Source organism: Lactuca saligna, chromosome 5 (genome assembly GCF_052625555.1).
Source record: "Lactuca saligna cultivar CGN05327 chromosome 5, ASM5262555v1, whole genome shotgun sequence".
Lineage (NCBI taxonomy): Eukaryota > Viridiplantae > Streptophyta > Magnoliopsida > Asterales > Asteraceae > Lactuca > Lactuca saligna.
In genome coordinates, this window is record NC_136421.1 from 195246522 (window position 1) to 195267325 (window position 20804).

A 20804-nucleotide genomic window follows, 5' to 3' on the forward strand; every position below is an offset into this window, starting at 1 on the left:
ACCGTTAACGTATTCAACTTTCGGTAGTCAATACATATGTGATGAGACCCATCCTTCTTCTTCAAAAATAGAATCGGTGCTCCTTAAGGAAAACTGCTTAGCCTAATAAATCCTTTGTCTAACAGCTCCCGTAACTGTCAACTCCTGCATCTCGGGAGGAGCCAACTGAAATGGTGCTTTGGCTATCAGAGCCACACCTGGAACCAAATCAATCCTGAACTCCACTTACCTTTCTGGAGGTACCCCTGGCAAATATTTCGGGAACACGTCCGGATAATCCCACACTATCGACACATCATCCATGGTTGTATTACCCTTATCCCTGGTATCCATATCATAGATGACAAAACCCGAACATCCCTGATGAAAATAATGTATGTCCTAGCTGCAGAACACATAACATGCCCAAGTTACGGTCACTCACCATCAATAACCAACTCTCCCCCACTTGGGGTCTGAACTTGAACCAACTGTTGCTCACAATTGATCACTGCCCCCATTAGGGTTCAACCAATCCATGCCCACGATATCTTTGTTCCCAAGCAGAGGAATGGGAACCAAATAAACCGGATACGGTTTGCTAAACAACTAGAGAGTACAATCCCGATCAACTCTCGCCATCCTAACCATCCTATCATCAGAAATCTCCACATCAAGAGGACGATCCAGCTCCCTCGGAGGTCCAACAAATCTCTTGCTAAGCGCAAGAGACACAAAAGATCGGGTAGCGCTCAAATCAAACAACACCAAAGCAGAGATATCGTTCACAAGGAAAGATCCTAAAATAAAAAACATAAACATGAGCAACAAATCAATATGAATAAAGAGATAAGGAGAAGATGCATACTGGTCACAACATCGAGAGCTATACACACCATCAGCTGGAAAGCCCTGCTCTTCGCCACAGGCGCATCTGCCCGGCCCTGATGACCGTCAATAATCCTCAATGTCCCAGAAGCGGCTACTGACACCTATCCTGCTACAACTAAACTCGAAAAATGAGCCTTCTTGTAGTGCCTCTGATTGCACTAAAAGCATATTAGATCTGATACCTAAGTAGTGAGGGTGGTAATAGTACAATGCCTACTGATATGACCAGTCCGGCCGCACTTGAAGCATCCAGAACCACCCACTCTATACGTCCTCTCGTGCACCTTGCCACACTACGGCTACGACCCTACTAGCCTCTCAGTATAGTATCATACACCTTGTGCCTCTTGTCCAAACCCTCAATACTCGACACAAAATATGGCTTCCTCTTCTTCACCATCTCCAAGTCAATCTCCTTATCCCTACGTCTCTCTATCATTTCCTCCAACATATTGCAGTTGGATCGACTAACAAACTACCGAATATCACTCATCAACATCTCTTGATATCGGGCCTTCTTCATCTCCTTGTCTTCCACATATTGCGGAACCACACATACCCTTTCCCTGAACATAATAGTCATCTCAACCACCGTTTCAGTAGTCTAACAGAGATCTTGGAACTCTCGCGCCAGCTGCTGCACCTCAATCGTTGGTGCAAACTTATCTCGGAACCTAGTTGAGAAATCACTCTAAGTCATTAAATCAATAGCATCATCATCTCCAATAGCACGCCTTACTTCCTCCCACCAATCACACGCCCTATCCTTCAAGAGGTAGGAAGCTAGTCTGACCTTGTCCCCCTTAGGACAACGGACGGTTTGGAAAGCGTTAGCAATATCTGCTAACCACCTGCTTCTCCTAATGGGATCCCTCACCCCATGATAATCTGATGCTCCACACGTCCAAAACTCCTTGAAGGTAAGAGAGCGCAACCCGAAGAAAGCCATAATCTCAGCTTGAAAGACGCTCAATCTCTCATCAAGAATCTCCAGAATGCCCTCCTTGACTATGCCAAAGATCATAGGAATCTGCTCAAGGATGTTGTACGTAATCTCAAACTATCAAATTACCAAAATTACCCTCACCAATACCACAATTTCCCTCCCTCGTCTGTTTATCAAGCTGCTCGGATCCAAAAACTAAGTTAGAGCCCTCACCAATACCAAAATTGCCAAGTGGTCTGCCTCGCAATAGCACCATACTCGAAAATAAGACAATGCAAACTATCAAATTACGCATCAAATATACATATCGGGGACATCACAAATCTACAAGCTCCCTGTCTTTATTGCAACCCTCCTTGACTCGTGTACGGATCCTCTGCTTCCAGTAGTATGGACCCATACTACCTTCCACATCTATATGTACTTTCCTCAAAAAGTGGTTCAACTCAGATAAGTTATAATATATCCAACAGTTCCCTCTCAGATAAGGCTCCCCAACCCTAATTTCTTGTCTTATGTTTTCCTAGGGCAACTCCACGATACTCTTCGCCATCAGCCGTAGAAGGAACTCCCGTTAACTTCCTGAAACTAGTTCATGAATACCATTACATATCACTTAAAACTAGATAACTCTTCGAATAAGAGGTCTCACACTACAACAGCTGGACTCAAACAAGAGTTGCACAATAGAGTTAAAACCTAACCTTCTAAAATTATTTAGTTCCCATAATATGTAACTTAGCATATTCCTTTACTAGTTTGTTGTAGTTAGTTAGAACTCCTAAAAGAAAAAAGCAAGCAACATTCGATCATCAAGTATCAAAACAAAGCATAACCTAGTCAGGCCATCCTATTACCGACTGATTAATACTAGCATGCAAAATCTATAAGCTCATATAGTAGGCATACAAGGCATCTCTCCTAGATCCCTAGCCCTAATCAAGCATGTGATTAATATATTCAAAATTTAAAACATAACATAACTATGTATGAGTAATTTAGGAAAACTTACTTGAGATCGGCTGATTGCATGCACCACACCCTTTTCTCTTTAAGAAATCCTATTTATAAAACATTTTTTTTTTGAAAATTTCTACCAAGTCCTTAGTTTGAGTTCAGACACACCCTTAGAGAGTGCCCAAATCCCTCAAACCAAGGCTTTGATACCAACTTGAAACATCCCAAAGTATAGTTCCAAAAATTTCATTTTTAATAATAGATAAAATAGTATTTCCAATATCATCCAAACATTTCAAATAAAACAAATGTGTCAAATATTATAAAATTAGAGTAAAACATCATATACGGAATCCCAATGGTGTGTGCGATTCAATCAACTCGAGTTCTTCCCTTTGCAACCGGAAGTACCTAAAATATAAACTGAAAATAGTAAGCATAAAGCTTTGTGAGTTTCTCAAAATACCACATACCATACATACGGTAAACATATAATGGGCCCTACCCTATCATCAGGCCCCGCTTTGCATCGGGCTCTTCCCGGCATCGAGCCCCACTTGGTAATATATCGAGCCTCGCCCATCATACATATAACATATTGTTGGGTTATGAGCATTCTAACACTCCTAAGTGTACATGCAACCCTAAATACCTTGGATCTATGTTTTCTCTATTATACATGCAAATATGAACATCCAAGGTATTATCCTAATCTAGCATACAAAATATCAATATAACAAGATAGAATACATACCTCTTTAATGGTGCTTGTCTTCATGAAGCTTGAGTGCTTAGTGCCCCAAGTGTGACACCTCAAATGGTTCACACAACACCAAATACACTTGGAATAACTTGAGAGAAATTAGAACACTTCTAGAAATCGTGTAGCCCTCATACATACACATAGTGTTAGTCATAGTCACGATTTCTTGAGCCATGGGTTTCTTTTATATGGTGGCTATTAGGGTTACACCATGTAACTCATGACTTTACCCATTCCTTATGCTCCATGGGTTTTAACCTCCATGGAGTATCCATGGGTCACCCCATGGACTTAGTCCAACATAAGGAATCTTGGATCACAAGCCCACATATATAAGAATGAATGATTTACACAATCAACCCATATATTTAATTAGTCTTCTTTTGATCACTTAATTAATTCTAGATTAATTCTTGATCAATACTAATTAAATAATCTCATTATTCTTATTATTAATATACTAGAACTTATAATATATTAATAACCGTAAGTGTCTTATTTCTCTCATTATAGTCTATCCAAGTGCATGATGCCATGCAACCCAAATGGACCATGCCGGGTCGGGTCAAGTCTTACCAATTATAGTTATGGACTTAGACATTAATCCAACAGTCTCCCACTTGGATAAGTCTAAAACTATTATTGCGTATGACTTCAAGAACCAACTAGCAATCGTAGCTCTCAAAAGCTTCTGTCGAACTCTGACCTTGTAGATGAACTCTGATCTTTGTCAACGACTTGTCCATTAGATAAGGGATCATATATTCCTCCATTCTAGATATCATATGGACTGAGACATGGATTATAATCATTCTCTCTGTCCATTAGTTGTTTCCCGATTTCCGATTTATGACGACTGACTAATTGAACAAATCAAATCAGTCCTGGCCCGGCCGAGCACTTCCATTTGTCATCATCAAATCATCGAGGGGCCCACAGATATCGCTTTCATCCCGAAGGTAAAAGGAATGGATAAACTTCGACTCATATGGCTTGTTCTACTACTTGTTGAATCATACACAAAGACACGTTTTATAACATCGAGTTACCAATGCGTTACGTGTAATCAATGTACTATCAACTCATAGTAACAACTCATATCTCTAGGTTTGAAGAATATAAGATATTATCGTCTCATGATCACTCGTGATAAAACCCATGAAGTGATTCCAATGAGCGCGGGTTGAATCCAATACTCAGAACTTATGAGCACTCATGAGTGTTGTAGCCATTTGTCCAACAACTTAGACCTCTACAAGCCAACCCATGACAGTCTTAATTCATATCTACTTCCAACATATGACCGACTGTGGATGGTTTGAATAACTTAGTCATTCCGGAAGAATAACCTAGTTTATTCGGGAAGTCAAAACATGCAAAGTGAAACACAATAATAATTGAATCCAATATGGTCTCAGAACTTATGAATATAAATAAAACACTTTTTATTTATCACCATATGATTACACATTATACATTGTATATTGTTTCAGCTATCAACATTATTCTTGAATTTAAAACAATAGTTGTCCCATGCTCCAAGCATGCACACTATGTTTTTCTAAACAATAGTCATGCCATACACCAAGTATGCATAATATGTTTGACTATGATCTTTATTTTGTGAACTAGATCAAATGAACATAACTTCAATGATTCTCTTTTCACACTCCCAAATCCTTACTGCAAATGCAAGAATTCCAAATTCATGTCATTTACTGAAATCTGTTAGATTCTAAACTCATATGCATCGATCCTCTTGTAATGATTATGCACAAAGTCAGAAAGACTTAACAACAATCATTACAGAGCATTCCAAAGGAGATCAAGTCCTTGGAACCATCCTTCTTGCATTAAGTTTCCTTAATCTTACACAGATTGAAAATTCTAGCTTTGAAACATTTCCAGATTCCATTTTGACTATCACTTCTGAACAAGAGTTGCCTCCTTACAGATTATGTCAATATGGTCCTTCCAGAATTATCACTATACTTCCAATTGTCCTTGAGAAACCAGTCTTTGGTAAACCTTAGATTGTCCTTGACAATTGTTTAATCCTTTTAGTCATATCCAGTTCTAAACCTTTTCCCTTCTTAATGCCCTAGGCATTTGGAAAATTTTAGAAAGGATGAATATAGCACATGTAATCGATCCTATATCCGAAGCATATGGGACACGATTCATGATGTCTCACATAAAGACTAAACCAGTCTTTTGCTATAACATTTCCATTTCAATTTGCCAAGTTCTCATAATTCAGATTATGAAAAGGGATGCCGTAATCATAATCGAATTTAAGAACGCAAATAATGGACCCATATACAGAATTTCCTTATGTTGAGCCATTCCAACATGAAATTCATATATATCCTTGACTAAATGATTAAAACCTCACGATCTAAGCTTATAGATTTGAGATGAAGTATAATTTCCTCTCCCTTAATTATAGCAAAACAACTTTTTCCCAGTTGAAACTTTTGTTTTCTATAATTAACATTGCTAGCTTGCAATACTTATCGTAATTATCATGCTCCCACTAACATGATGATTATTAGCATAACACTTATGCTCCCACTAGCTTTGACATATACTCAGAAAGCTCGACTTCTAGAAATCAATACTTTATTGACTTTGTTACTAAAGTTCAGATTTCTGATACTAGATTGTTTTGATAAGACTTTATCAAAAACATACACCTTCCCTTAGATAGCTCATGGGTGTGTCAAAACAATTTTAAGAACTATGAAAAGGGATGCCGTAATCATAGTCTTGATCGTTTTGACCTTTGCCATTTCTCACAAGTCCAAGTTAGTGTGCCGGTAAACCACACACGCTCCACTAACGACTTTGAGAATGCAAATATCACAATTGCTATCTAGCTAAAATCTACTTAGTGGAAGTGTTTCCTCACCATCATTTTCATGAATCGGAGAGAAACTCTATGACACTTAGATTTAATGGTGTATGTGTTCTTATCCACGTGAATTGTCAAAACCATAGTCACAAGACAAGGATAATGACAAATCCAAACTCATATGGACTGAACTCAATCTTAATTTCTTGCCACCTGGTAGCTCAAGGGCCTACCATTGCTTCCAAGTTGTTGTGCAACACATTGAGAACTCTAAGAACTCATATGCAAAGCCAACTTTAACTGGAATGGGCACAGAATATGTCAACACGATAGGTTATAAACCTTAAGTCGTGTGCTAGTGAAGAACTTTAGGTTTTATTCTTGATTAGTTCTTGAGACTTTCAAGACCTTTAAGACTCCCACTGTCCTCTTGACATATAAGACTTCCTTGTCAAACATTCAATAGATAGTGTGGATTCTAATCAAGACAAACACTTCACACAATTGGCCGAAGTTGGTCTTTGTTTTATCCAAAACATCACAACTTACCAATTTCAAATGTACAAGAGTAGAAAACTTTTACTCTTACATTTGTCAAGTGTTTTAAAACTTATTTAAGACATGTCACTCAAATTACAATCTTGGAGTATGACTCTAAGACTTGTATTGGAACGAAGTATGACTCATCTTCTTGATTTAACCATTTCAACAATTCAAGATCCCTTCTTCTTAGTCATAAGAATGCACTAAGACTTCCTTAGAGAACTAATTTTGATATGGTTTCTTAATCATTAAGATGATCACAAAACTGATACTAAAGTACTCTCCCATCTTTTCAGATTTGAGAAACTTTTATCCTTCTGCCTAATTTGATTCTTCTTATCCGCTCTGCTATGCATTGGAACCTTTTCCAATGTCTCAGAGTTACACTTAAGCTTGTAAGTATAATCATATTTACTGAACTCTAGTAAAATATGACGAATAGCCTTATATCTTTTGTGGTGGACTGAATCAGTGCACATGACTATGTACTCGATCCCTTAGTCCATTACTTGACTCACACATCCATGTGAATAAGTAATTAGTCTTAATTTTTTCCAATACTTGAAAGTTCTCATTCATCATGCTATACAACTCGCATGATTCCAAGTTCCGGTCCAATTGAGACTTGGGTGATGAGAATCTTTCCTTTATTTGATAAATTTAGACATTACCACAAATGAAAGAATCAATTTCATGTTTCCACTCTTGCTATTAATGGAATCATATAAGCAACAATTTTTCCTCAAATGCCATTGTAAGGATATTTTTTTTTAAAAAAAATAAAATCAAAATTTTCCTTTTATTTTAAAACTATGCGGAAAAACTTATCCTTACAATCCATATGAAAAGTTGTTGTTATCTATTCCTAAGCAATATCTCATAACTCCTAAGAAGTAGCTCAAGAATCCGATTTTTCAAACTTCGTGATAGAAATCCATCTATGCGATCAGATTCAGCATATTCTTTCTTTAAGTTCCTTTACTTTTCTTTGATTCTTAAAACATTACCATGTGACCCAGTCACATCATGTAATAAGGAATCTGAAAATAGAAACTTAACAGAGTTAGATTAGTGGACTTTTACCTGAAGTAGAGTCAATCTTATTGACTTTAACATCCTTAGGTAAATCAGGCAGCTTCGCAACTAATGACCCTTACTTTGGCAATATAAACATATGGACCCTTTGATAATGGTACACAGGACTATTACAGACTTAGCTTTTCTCTTTACCATTTGTTCAACCGAGTTGACTATGGCCGATCCCTTTCCATTGGGAAGAGAATGCTTTTTCTGTATTTCCAGTGTCACCATTGTCAATGTCCATAAGTTTCAGGAAGTTGATCTTAACAATAGATAAGATCATTAAGGGTCTTGTCATAGTCTATTTCATAGTTGTTCCAAAGGAACTCACTATGTGACTTAGAAAGTGATTGAACCACCAACTTTCTCAAGACTTTGACACCCAACTCTCCCGGCTTGTCAATATGTGACTACATCTCCAAGATGTGACCACACCAAGACCTTGCCTTGCCAATAGGGCTCGAGTGACTTTAAATTTTTCAAGAACTTGTGGGTTAGGGAGAATAATTGGAAGAGGAGAGAGAAGTATGATATCCATGGGACATCATCTTCATTTAGGAAAGCTTGTTTCAAGAGATTTGGGAAGATCATAAATTTCTAAACTAGACATGTTATGGGAGATATTCAACATAGTTGATCTTTGAGTCCTGAATATGACACCCAATATGAAAATATTAAGGCTAGGACCCAACAAACTATTTTATAACTTAGAAGAGGTATGCCGTAATCCAAGCTATAAAACAATTTGAAGGTAGGTGAATGATGATTCACCAATTTCCACCAAGATAAACGAAATGTATTATTAGGTTTTTAATTGGATTTGAAACTCCTAGATCTTTTGAGATTCATTGAACTGTTCAATGGCATGTTTCAATCTCGAGTGTGCCCTTCAGGTTTTGTGACTGGGATGCCGAGGATCACAAAACAAGGTGTGAAGTAACCATGCAAATTACTGGGTACCCTTAAGTGTTTATCCCTCAATCGATGTGCCGGTTAACCACACACGCTCCATCGATACTATGATAAACATTAAGTTACCCTTTGCCTACCTTGTTAAATACGAGTTAGTGTGCCGGTTAACCACACACGCTCCACTAACCGACTTAAACAAAGTGCAAAGTGTAATTTCATGGATTAGCACCTTCTTCACATTTTTCCTAAGTAACTAAGATTGGGTATTATTAAAAGTTTAGTTACTTAGTATTTATCATTAATACTTTTAATGAAGGGAGAATTATAGTCATGTCAAACCCGTTCGGCTAACGACCCTCCACCAGTCAAGCGAGCGGTGGGTGAGAGTGAACACCCATTAAGTTGCCATTTTATAGGCAACAACCTTATACCCACCTTATAGACCGGCTTCGTGAATGAGGCATACTAGCGGTAAGACCGACTTTACTCTTATACATATAAATATTATTAACTTATAATATTATAAAGTATAAGGGTTGAATTTTAACTTTTAAAATTCTAAGGGCTTACTTGGAATTAAAGTATTCATAAGAGAAAACTTTACAAATTCCAAAACTTGAGGGCAAGTTTTGAAACTATTCAAAACTAATTAATTCCATAACTTATGTATTTAAAGTAGTTTTAATCCAAAAACTCTTCAAGTTCCATAACTTGTGGACAAATTATGGAAGACTTTAAACTAATAAAGAATTAACCTTTTTCTTTATTTTATAACTTATGGAATTAATTAAGGTTACATATTTTATTTATTTATTAATGAAGTGACTCTTGAACCTCCATAACTTAAGGACAAGACTCTTCATCTTTTTTTTTTTTTTTTTTTTTTGTAACCTTTGCCAACTTTATGAGTTTTATGAGTCTTTAATGTGACTCTTCATGTAACTTAAGGATAAGTTACACAAACACATTTTATACTCAACTCTTAGATTAATTTGGATTGAAAACAACTTTTTCACTCAACTTTTCTATTAATCTAAGCAACTCATAAGAACAAGATAATTCAAATCAAACTTTTTCATGTAATTAGTCTAACCTTTAAACTAATACAAAACATGAATCTATTGACAATTATCTTGAAAATGGATTAGCATGAACATTACCACATTAAAAAACAAGTTTATAAGTTCAAAACAACTTAGGGTAATGTTCCTAGTCCATTTCTAGCCAAAAACCTCGAAGATATGTTGTCTGGGGTCCAACTCGTCGAGTGCATGAACTCAACTCGGCGAGTTGGATGCATTTTGCCTTGGACTCGTCGAGTCCCTTCATGGACTCGGCGAGTCAGCTGGGCTGACAGCATCAAAACTCGATTTTTCAGCTTCTATTGCAGGTATAACAAGAAAACAAGCCTAGGCTCTGATACCACTGTTGGGTTATGAGCATTCTAACACTCCTAAGTGTACATGCAACCCTAAATACCTTGGATCTATGTTTTCTCTATTATACATGCAAATATGAACATCCAAGGTATTATCCTAATCTAGCATACAAAATATCAATATAACAAGATAGAATACATACCTCTTTAATGGTGCTTGTCTTCATGAAGCTTGAGTGCTTAGTGCCCCAAGTGTGACACCTCAAATGGTTCACACAACACCAAATACACTTGGAATAACTTGAGAGAAATTAGAACACTTCTAGAAATCGTGTAGCCCTCATACATACACATAGTGTTAGTCATAGTCACGATTTCTTGAGCCATGGGTTTCTTTTATATGGTGGCTATTAGGGTTACACCATGTAACTCATGACTTTACCCATTCCTTATGCTCCATGGGTTTTAACCTCCATGGAGTATCCATGGGTCACCCCATGGACTTAGTCCAACATAAGGAATCTTGGATCACAAGCCCACATATATAAGAATGAATGATTTACACAATCAACCCATATATTTAATTAGTCCTCTTTTGATCACTTAATTAATTCTAGATTAATTCTTGATCAATACTAATTAAATAATCTCATTATTCTTATTATTAATATACTAGAACTTATAATATATTAATAACCGTAAGTGTCTTATTTCTCTCATTATAGTCTATCCAAGTGCATGATGCCATGCAACCCAAATGGACCATGCCGGGTCGGGTCAAGTCTTACCAATTATAGTTATGGACTTAGACATTAATCCAACACATATATCAAATAGTCACATACATATGCAATAATCACATAGATACGTAGCAGACAAATAGTCATTAGGTCCCACCAGACATCGGGCTCTAGCCCAACAAGCATATACACACATACACATGAAAGAGGCATGAATACAACTATCATACTAACATAGCATAAGCATGGGTCGACATTGGTGCCTCCAAGCCGCTAAACCTAGTGAAGAAACTCACGTTGAATGTTGAGCGATTGTTGAATAGGTACCGGCTATGAATATCAGGTCTACTCAACCCCTAAACAGAAACAATTCCTTATATATGAATCAAAATGCCCCAATACCCCTTGTAGGTCAAACTTGGTCAAAGTCAAAAGTCCAAAGGTCAAAATTCAAGTTCAACAGTCCATGAAAGGCCGAACACGTCGTGTTATCCTTCAACACCCTGTGTTTCTTTACCAACTTCTGATCGGGGGAAGCCCAAGCCAACAAGCCGTTTTTGCCAATAAACATGTCGTGTTAGCTTAATTCTAGCAACTTCATGCATTAAGCTTTTTTCAACGAATCCAAGAGTTCCAAAACTCAGATCTCGACCAAAATGAAATCTAAAAGGGTAAATGGCGCGCTACTGCCAAGCCTGCCTGGCGTTCCCTTGCCAACCCTGATGGGGACTCTCCTACCAGCCCGACCCGATGCTCCGTTACCTGGTGCTCCCTTGCCAGCCTTTCCTGGAGCGCGCTCGCTAGCCTTACCTGGGGCACGCTCGCTAGTCCCGCCCGATGCCTCTGGGTGGCCTTGCCCAGCTCCTTGCTAGTTGGGCCTGAATTGGGCCGGCCTAAGGCCTGACCTAATTCCCCTTTACCTAGTTGTCTCCTATAAATAGAATAGTGCCTCCTCCATGAATGGGGACTTTCCCAAGGGACCTTGTCCCCAGGACCTTTCCCTTGGGCTCTTCCCCCATGGCTCAGCCGCCACCCGCCGCCGTCAACCACCATACACCACCACCAACACCAAGATGGCTCTCAAGCTATGGAGGACCATCTCACATCTATCAACTGATCTAAGTTGATCTTCAGAGTCCGCTCCTGGGGCACAGTCCTAGGATAACTCTAACGCATCTCTCTGATTGTGACTAGCAGATCTCCACCTCAGCAGAAGACCAGAACAGCCGCTGGAGGTCGATGTCGCATCAGTAAAGTTTCCGACCTTACCCCTAGGGACCACCGAAATTGGTTCAAAACCAAACTCTTAGGCTTAAAAGAGTGAGGGATTAATCATTAAGCACTTAATCATCAAGGTCATAGCTCCAAAATGAAGATCTGGTCCCTTAAAGTTGGAAAGCCATGTAAACTTTCCAACTTTACGCTCATGTATTGCTAGGAGAAGCTTAAATGCTCAAAAGGGGCTAACTGAAGGACTTAATTAATACATGAAGCCCTTAAGTCCATAAAGTTGGCACCTTTATGCCAAAAGAGTTCATGTAGCCCTTAGATGTAACATCCCAAATCCCAGGTATTATATTTTTAGAATTTTCATGATTTTGAGTGAGCAACTCGATGTGTTGGAGGCCACAACTCGTCGAGTAGGGAAGGATTTGGCCACACGAGTTTTACGACCAACTCTATGAGTTGGAGGGACCAACTCAGCGAGTTGGCTCTATAAGAGGTAATCCTAATTCTACAGGGTTGTGTCCTATTTAAAGGACCTTAAACCCTCAGTTCCGCCTTAACAGTCACTTTACTCCCCTGTGTGAAACCCTAATCGTCTAGAGTGATCTAAGAGAGAAAGAGAGTTAATCTTGGGCATTTTTGTGAACTTTTGGAAAAGAATAGAAGAGTATCAACGCTTGGAATGAGAAGGGACTGTTGGAGTTAGTGTTTATCCATCCTTAGCTTCTGTTGGAAGGTAAAAGTCACCACCTTGCTCATCATTTTGATTAGATCTAGTTTCTAGGAAGTTTTTAGGGCCTTTTCCATCTTTCCTTGAGACTTTGAGCATTTTGAGCTTTCCAAGAGATTGAGACTTTAGATTTGGACCCTATGTGGTCCCTTAAGCCCAAGGGTCAAAGCTTTATCAAGCTAGAGGAGAGTTTTTATGCTTAGGACCTAAATGGAACTTGTTTTGGCATTTCAAGCCCTAAGTGCCATGCATGGATGTAAAGCTTGCAGCTTTATGTTGTATCTTAGCATTGGGAGGCTAGATCTAGAGTTTGGGGTTGTAACTCTGCCTTAAAATGTCTGAATAAGAATATAGACTGAAGGTACTCGCCGAGTTGGTGAGCTAACTCGACGAGTCTGCTAGGGTTTTCCCCAATGAGTCTAGACATGAGTAACTCAGCAAGTTGATGAGACAACTCCATGAGTTATGTTGGATTTTTTTGACATTTCTGATGGAAGGAGGGGGATCGATGCGTCACATAGATTCACTCGATGAGTCCGGTCAACATAAATTGTTGACTCGAGTGTTGACTTCTGTTGACTTTAGGGTTTTGGTCAAGACATGAATTATGGGGATCGTGGAGGGGTAAAATTGTCTTTTACCCATTGCAAGAGTTAGAGAAAGAAAATAGCTTAGTTTATTTAGAGTTGTGAGTGAAGTGTTATTTAGAGATATTTATCATATGTGTTAGGCGGAGGCTAGATCGGTGATTCGTGTACGAGGTTTATTTGCTTGCTTACGAGGAGAGTCTTCTCACTATACTTACCTTGAGTGGTATTTTTTTTGACCGGATAGTCTTGTATGTTTTATTGAGTATTGTGATATCCTACATTATGTGTTTATGATTTATGTTGTGTTATTCTGAGCTTTACTGAGTTAGGACCGGAGGGTCCATCCGAGTTGTGGGACCGGAGGGTTCTACTGAAACACATTGACCCAAGGGTCTTATTCGAGATATAGCAATGAGAGAATAATGAGATATGTTTGGTATTCTAGGGAACTCACTAAGATTTGTGATTATCATGTTATGTGATATGTGTTTCAAGTACTTCTCAGGATCGTGGGAAGGGGCCGACTTGATTCTACACTCAGGATGGAGTTATGTTTTTGAGGATCCTGGATTTTTATTCAAACGATAATGGATATTTGTTTTTGATCATTTGACACTTTAAGTTTTAGTGTATTGTGTTTATGATAATTATGTGATTTTTAAAACGAAAAATTTGTTTGAAAATTTACGATCTTACATTAGATCTGAAAGAATAAGCATTTAAGACATCCTAATCCCCAACATCCACCCAACCATGGATAAAATCATACAATCTAACCCAAGAATATATCTAAGCAACTAACAAGCAAGGTGAGAACTTGATACCTCAAAAACTTGGAAAATAAGGTGGTGGTTCAGGATCCAAGTTTTCTTCTTCAAGCCAAGCAACTCTTAGCTTCTTTAGCTCCTTCAAAAAGCACAAAAATGAACACCCAAAGCTCTCCACAAGCTCACACACTCAACCAAGGAAGATGATACACAATTTTAGGGTTTCTGTATAGAGGAGGCTGGTAAGGAGACAGGACATGGGACTTAAGACCTTTAAATAGGGTGCAACACCCTAAAAATTAAGGTTTCCTTCCCAACAGTCAACACACCATGTTGAGGCACCTAGACACGTCGTGTTGGTTCATTAATCTTTGAGGACAAAGCCAACTCGACACACCGTGTTGAGGCTTCCTACACGGTGTGTCCCAAAGAAAATATAAAAAAATGGAAAAATAAGTTCATACCGGAAACCAAGCGTTACACATGATATTTTACAGATGACCATTGTATGGGTTGTGGATGCCCTTTATCGGTCCCATTTGAGGTAACTGGAATTACTTTATTGCACTCTAGCTATTCCTTTTTTTGTTTTGGTTATCCTTTATTCCTGTTTCTATTTTATAAGATTCCCTAAGTGCAATTAGTGATCCGATTGATGAGGTTTTTTAGTATGTTTGCCTTACTTATTTTATATCTTTGTTAATAGAAATCCATCCATTTAAAACCCTTTTTTTATAATTTTATCTATTTAAAATCATTTTTGTATCATTTTATCCTTTTAATACCCTTTTTGTATTCTCCATAAAAGATTAGGTTGTATTTCAAGCGATTATTGTATAAATTATACTTGAGAACCCATTGTTGGGAAGCTTTGAATGGGCTCACACACAACTCACTAACCAAAGCATATTTTTATTATAAACTCAAAGAATACAATGAGCTCCTATTCTATTTTTTCAACTTTTATTCTATCTTACATGCTTCGTCTATAATTCTATATAGAGAGCTTAAGTTGGAGCTTTCCTTGTGTTCAACAAGTAACAACCACCATAACAATTTTCTTTGACAGTAGGTTGCTTGGATAATTGGGGTTTGTACCCTAACACCCATGAAAGGATTTGGGTTTTGAAAATGTTTAACATTTCTACTTGGAGCAAAATTAGTTTGTATAAAAAATAATCTTAGGTACATGTTGCACTAAAGGAGTCAGCAAATTTTCAAGCAAGTGAAATTTACACATTGGTAGTTTGGTTATAGTTTTCTTTTAGTTGAAAGTCTTGCCTTGATGTTTTGTTTTTTCATGTAAAACTAACAATAATTTGTGTTACAAGAAACAAAACTAGGTCACACCCCAATCCAACAATGATAACTCGATAAAGGAGTAATAGTGTTTAGTTATTCAATTATAATCTATTTTGATATTTTTTTTGAAAGACCCAAAGCTCAGCAAACTTTATTAAAAATAATAAAAGAATACAACAAAAAAAATACAAACACCACCCGTAACAAGACCAACCAATCCATAAACAGCTACCAAGCCATTTCTTAATCCTCATAACACACCCACCTTTACCCCAAAAACCCTTACAAGTCCAAGAATTAGTCCAAAGACTTATTTGTTGTGGGAAAAAAGTAACTTCAATCCCTTGCACACCAAAACCACATCATACCAAAAAATCTAATGCAAGGGGAAAGGCCCTTAAAAAACCCATTGTCCAATAGACTAATCCTAGGACCCAACCCAACAACCAATACAAAACAGTTAAACTACCAAAAACACCAAATTTAACCAAATTATAACTACACAACTCTCCATCCCTATGAATAAAGAGCAACCATAAAATCACACTCCAGCTGCTATTCCAATGCTTCCAGCAATCAGACCTCCATCTTTTACTTCTCTGTAACATAGTCCAAGACTTACTCCTCCTCCCATAATCCATCATACTCTCCACACGAGTCAACCACCCTTCTCAGGTCTGCACAGTCAGCAACAAAAACCTTTACAACACACTAAACCAAAAGGGAATAATCCACCAAAAGAACCAGTCAGGATTCACAAACAGTTGCATACTGGACACGTCATCAATCACATGTCCAGGAATCATTACTTGAATATTATCAATATAGATCATATCCAAATAATAATTCCCAAAGGTACAAGTAACTAAAATCAGGAGCAAACTCCCAATCCAGTAACATAAACCGTCAATTCTAGAAGTAACACATGAAATCTCCAATATGTTACTCCAAACATGCAACCATATCACCCAACACAACCAATTCCCTTTCTTCCTATCTTTCAACCAATCAACCAGCCCCACCCTGTTTCTAGAATTCATTGTCCTTATTCCCATTATCAACCTCATTATTTCTATCTATACCCCAACATATCCACACTTTCTCCATAATAACTTTTGATTCATACTTCAACCCTAATAACCTCAATTGAATTTCGTTCTCAATACAACAAGTAACAGAAAATGGGGATCTAAGATTATTTCTAAAGAATCTCATATTTCGTTTTCTTTATAAAAAACCCAATAGATTTGCCCTTCACCTGCTCACAAAACATAGAAATAAACTCCTTCCATTTACCAAAACTCACCCTGATATCAGCCTTATTAGAGAAATACTCCCAAATAAGCTTAGAGAAATCACACTTAAAAAATAAATGATCATGGGAATCATTAATCTTCAAACATAAAGGGCAAAAAAGATTACATTTAATTTCCTAGTTTAGAAGCCTGTCCCGAGTCTTTAATTTACCAAGAAGTGCCATCTAAAGGATAAACGCATTCCTTAGAATGTTATTACTGAACCAAATTGTGTGAATCCAAGGTACCTCTAGGACAAAAAAATTGACATCCAACCACACCTGCTTGCAAGAAAATCTTTTACACTTTCCATTATTATCTCTCCAGATTATCTTATCTTCAGTTCCTTCATTATTGATAAACAAAGGGCAATCCATCAAACCAGGAAAATTTTCCAGCCAATCAGTCAGCCAACACAATTGGCCATTCACAAAAATATCCTTCACTTTTGACATATCATTGAAACCAGCCCTAATCCACTCACTCCTCGAAATTAACATACTCAAAATCCCAATCGGGTGCCACCAGTCATGCCATAAGGAAATATTCTCACCGGATCCAATACAGGAAACAATATTGGGACGAATAATGCTCCTAGCATTTAAAATCCTTTTCCAAGTCAAGTAGAAGTTTTTTTTGACTTGAATATCCCAAAAATTCCTTTCTTTCAAGTGAAACTTATAAACTCAATTCACCCACAACGACTTCTTATTATTTACAGTATTCCACACATGTTTGGATAACAACACATCATTCCATCTTCTAAGGTCTTTCAACCCTAAACCCCCATTCTCTTTAGGAATACACACCATTTTCCACTTAACTTTGGCTTTGCCCTTCACAAGATCACCACCACTCCACAAATAACCCCTACAAATCATCTCAATCTCAAAAATAGTGGCAACAAGAAGCTTAAAAACCGAGGCCCAATAAACATGCATAGTTGATAAAACAGAACTAATAAGTTGAAGTCTACCAGCATAAGACAAACACTTGTACTTCCAACTTAGGATTCGCATTCTAACTTTATCTACCAAAACTTTACAATCCCTTCTAAACAGTTTATTAACTGTTAACAGCACACCCAAATACTTGAACGGAAACATCCCAACCTCAAAAGGAAGTATACTATTAATAGTACACCTCACAGCAGGATCAACACAGCTGAAAAAAATCAAGATCTTATTCATACCGGCACTCAATCTAGAAAGATCTTTAAAACAATCCAACGGAATCTTAATCACTCTAGCAGACCCACGATGTGAGTGTCATAAAATCTTACAATAAATAGCAAGATCGACCCATTCACTTCCTTACACCATTTCTCTTCTTTCTCTCTCGTTTGCTGGAGACGTTTCACTTCCCGAGCCCCAACGATCTCGCACGCTGACCATTTCGCTTAGATATCATAAAATCACGCTACTAGGGTGAATTTCACGGCCCCGCTTTTTAATATTTTGGGGGAAAACGCATTCTAGTCATTGTGTATATGTTACTATTATGTCTATATGATAGTATATTAGTATCAAAATAGATAGTTATAATAACCGGGATATAGTTATTTCGTATCTTAAAATATACAACTATCGTAACGTTGTTAACATGTTATTGTTATAGTAGTATATTAATGTAGATCTTGAGTTATACTTAGGATTCTATATATATTTTGTGTGTGATATAGTTCCGAAGTTATATTCGTAAGTTTTATATGTTAAGTTATATAAGTATGTTGCAATTAATATTTTTATGTCAAGATAAAACTAGCTATGTTATATGTTGTTATTATTAGTTTTATGTCAACATAAAACTGGATATGTTGTTATTGTTAGTTTTCTGTCAAGATAAAACTAGAAACGTTATATGTTGTATTATTGGTTTTAGGTCAAATAAAACCTAGTTTTTACTTCAAGATATAGTTGTTATACTGCCTAAATATTATGAAGTTAGGAGTAATGTTTAAAAGCAAAGTCTAGTAACTTAAGGGTTTAGACATGAAGATGCTTTTGTTGTTAGCGCTATAGGAAGCCGTCAAAGTCTACATGAGTAATTGCATTCATCAACTAAGATTGGGGATCTTAGTGGAAATCCTCTGAACTGTAACCGTTAATCCCGTGTGAGCGAGGAAGTCGTGTATAATTAGTATATGGGCTAACCACCCCACTTGTGACTGTTAGCTACAGTCAACCAAAAACAAGTGATGAACTATCCTTTTATTTGTTATTGTTCCGGCGTCGATGAAGCGTACGGTGTTGTTCTCATGTTAAAACATGAGTGTATTTGTTCTCATGGTAAATCATGAGTGTATTGTTCTATCAAAGGTATTATGTCATAGCAGCGGTTATAGGCTCATGGTAGCACATTGTTAGAAACATTATACCTTGTCGTATACAAGTATTAATGTTAAGTATAAGTTTTCCCCTACTTATACCTTAAGATTAAGAAATGTTTAGGTATAACACTTAATTGATAAGTATATTATTATACCTAATGTTGGAGAGTCAAAATGATACTTTCAAAACTATACTTTTGAATGTGTAACAATGTATTATTTTATGGAGTCAAAACCTGTGGACTCACCAACTTTATGTTGACGTATTTTAAAATGCATGTGTTTTCAAGAACTTGAAAAGCTGGTATGTATTCGAACAGGAGAAGTTTTACTAGTATCTTTTTGTTCATTAAGATGTATGTCATAGTTGGATATTATGTAATAAATACTAGGAAAAATAATAAGGTAACTTTCAATCATCAATAAAGGTATGTATTTTCTTTAAGTATTGTTCGACGTATGTTATATAAATGTGATACAAAAAATGACGTTACACTACCCGGTGTTTCCGCCGACGGCCTGGGTGTGACAGATTGGTATTAGAGCTATTAACTATAGTGAACTAGTACTTTCTTAGGAAAGCGCGTCTATAGTTTAGGACTTACTCTATTAGGTTTAGCTATATCCCTTAGCCTATAAATAAAAAGTGTTATTAATTATACTAATGAAGGACTACTTACGGGAGTGGTGACAAGGATTAGACATGTCGATTTGGGTTGCTGGATTTCAGAATGACTATATGCTAAAATGATCCTACCCTTTCAACAGTCCTGACTGGCCGGAGCCTAATCAGATAGACCTGAAGTAACAAACAATAGTAAAAGCGTGAATACAATAAATAAGAATATAGAGTCATATATAAAGACTCAGACCCACGATGAGAACGCACCTTAGTACCTGGAATGTTTTTGATCTTAAGGATTTAGATCAAATATTCCAACTAAAGTTTATATGTGCATAGATCCTATCACAACTAGGTGTAGATGCACAACTACATTTTATTATGATCAGATGATATGAACTATTTAATTTGGGAGAAATATTTGATAGACTAAACTCTTGGTGATCCAAAATGTATAGGAATCCGACATGGAACATTCACGAGAATGGATAATCATCAAGGATACGGATGAAGAAGAGGAACTTTCATTCCCTATGATGGTAGGCGATCCTTACTACCCTATAAATCCAACCACCTTTCATCCAATACCTTCTGACGATGGAGCACCTTTACCTTCCAATGAATAGGAAGAGAGTGAACCAATGGAAGAGAGCGAACCAATGGAGGAGACAGAATCGGTGGCATCATCTCTACCACCAATGAACACTCTTTATCATCAAGTTCCAGGAGGAGCAAAGATGAAATGCACGGCACGTAAATCCATACCAATATGGAAAAAAAATTAAGAAGAATCAGAAGGCGACATCTTCAGGAACTCATAGAGTTCAAGATGAACCTGCACGGATAACCCAAACCGTCGATAGGTGGGTGGCAGAAGAAAGAGCTGCTAAGATGTATGA